Here is a 2,625-nt window from a genome sequence, read left to right as displayed (position 1 = left end):
TTGGGGCGTCTTATTCAATTTTATAGTATTTGAAAAACAAGTTGAAGTGGTTTTGAAATAATATTGAGTAAAAGTTGACATATTCCAGTCTGTGATTATCCATCAACATCCATTCCTTTAATTTTAGTCGAAATAATTCCTAATTTCTGCTTTTCTAACTCAAACATTAGGTATAATTTCCTATAAATGAGGTGTATTGACCATAAATTCCAAAAATAACTGTGAAACTGAAGTTAAAAAGATAGTGTTACACAGTGTTGAAAACACAAAAAAATTGACAGACATTGAAAAAAAGCGTCAAAAAGTGTTGAAAAAAATTGACAAAAACGTAATAAAAAGTTAAAAACAAACCATAATCTCAATAAGGCAAACAGTGTGTATGGGAGGGGGTGTTAATAGTGTTAATGTCTGGCTTACAGGACTGTCAACGTTTTTTTTTTTTTTTTTTTTTTTTTTTTTTACGTTAAAGGGTAAATATCTCGTCTTTGACAACAAGTAGAGATCTTTTACGATCTTCTTAAAGGAAGGGGAAAGCATTGTAGGCATATTCTCCGTGTAGGTCAACCTTCAACAAATGAGTATTGCTATGTATTAAGTATATGTCTGCTTGTCTTTGCTTAAATGCTTCTCTCTTCAGGCCAACTCTGCGATAGGTTAACTTTTGGACAACAGGTGATTTTTAAGGATCTTTAATGTGGATTTACTGTGCCAACTATCACATGTCACAGCCCTGTCATGTTTCTTTATTTTATTGAAGATGAGCCTCACTGTGTCAGTTCTGAGTTGCACCTGTATTATTTGTTGTAGTGTGATTATCTTCTCTAAAAATTAATAAACACACTTGTTGAAAAAAAAAAAAGTTAAAAACATTGATAAAAAAGCGTCAACAAAAGTGTTGTTTTTTTAATTTTGACGGGAAGACAACACAAGGGTTAAAGGGGAGCTGGGTAGTTTTGGCCGTTTCTTTGCTTGTTTTTGTTCTCGCAGGTTTCTCTCTGGAGCCCCCCCCCCCCCCCCCCACAGTTTGGTGTAGATATTTGGCAGCTCACAAGTTTACTCCTCGCTCAGTCAGTCTGCCGTTTCCTCTTTCTCTCTTCCTCCAACAGTCTTTTCTTAGCTTCTGCTTCTTTTTGGGGTTTTTTCAGTCATGACAATAATGTGAAAGACTCCATCGGGACCTTGTTAGCCGGTTCCTGAATGGGTGTACCGGATGTGTGCAATGCCGTGAGGCAGTTGCAAGGGTGCTTTTTCCACTCCCAGGTGCTAGGGGGAGCGAGAAGATCCCCATTCATTACACACGTCAGAAATATGATGATACATACAGTACTTTTCTGATTATTATTAAATCTGTTTGCATGAGAATACCAAATAACACTGATATATACACTCTTAACAAGATAACCACGGAGCCGAATGAGATAAACTGAAATCGACTTATTTATGACTTTGTATTAATATCCACTTTGTGTAAATGAGCGGCTGTAGAGAGCTTCCAGTTGGGCATTTCTGTACTATTCTGTAGTAGAAAATGTCTCCTTGTTTTCAAAGTAAGTTAGTAAAAATGAACTTTGATATAACTTCAGTGGTCTCTGTCTATTATTCTAACTCTCTCTCTCTCTATATATATATATACTGTATATAGATAGATAGATAGATAGATAAGGACAAAAGGTCCTTTCATTCTCTACAATACCCCAGCCAGTCAGAAGCATGAATGAAGCTTCTCTGTGCAGAGACTCATTATGATCCTCATCATTGAAAAGAAAAAAAATGTAAGGAATCCACCAGGGAGGTCTTCTTTTAGACCACAGCACATTACAAGATCCAGATAAGGCAAGGTGGGCACCGAGGTGTGTGGGGTTTATCCTTTTATTTCCATATTATAACAATTCCTTCACATTCCTGCACTCACCTTTGATTTGCTCGCAGTTAGAAAGGACCGGCTTTGAGGGAATTTATTATTCATAACTTTTTACCCAACAACCAACGGCAAGTCTTGCCTGACAGTAGTGTTGATTTTCCCTTGAAAGGCGATGCTAATGACCTTCTCTTTGTTCTCTGTGGAGGAAAAAAGCGCAATCATTTGTTCTTTTATTAAAGGTACCGTGTGGGGTTTTTGACTACTAGAGATACTGTTTAGAAAACTTACTTTTATCTATAATGCTGATAGTTTTGCCTTTATTTCTCCAGGTTATGAAAGTTGGTTTGAAGGAAATCCCCCTTTTGGTGGGAACACTTTCACATGATTGTCACTTAATAAAGACTTTAATCTGCAGCACCAAGTTCAGTTTTAGATGAGTTATGAGTTATTTACACATGCTCTATTACTTACACACACTTAAGTATGCATGTGTTATTGTTATTGTGTTATTTTTTTTAACCATACTTTCTGTGTAGTTCTATCCTTCTTTTCCCTTATTTATTTGTAATGTTTTTTTTTTCCAGTGTTGCTGCAGTTTACCTCATTAAATTTTAATAGCATGCAATAATATCTCCATCCATCCATCTTCGTGTGCTTTTCCAGTATCGGGTCGCGGGGGCGGCAGCTCCAGCAGGAGACCCCAAACTTCCACATCAACCAGCTCTGACTGGGGGATCCCGAGGCGTTCCCAGGCCAGGTTGGAG

This window comes from Etheostoma spectabile, chromosome 18 (genome assembly GCF_008692095.1).
Source record: "Etheostoma spectabile isolate EspeVRDwgs_2016 chromosome 18, UIUC_Espe_1.0, whole genome shotgun sequence".
NCBI lineage: Eukaryota > Metazoa > Chordata > Actinopteri > Perciformes > Percidae > Etheostoma > Etheostoma spectabile.
The sequence above is the reverse complement of the archived record's forward strand: the minus strand, read 5'-3'. Positions refer to the sequence as shown.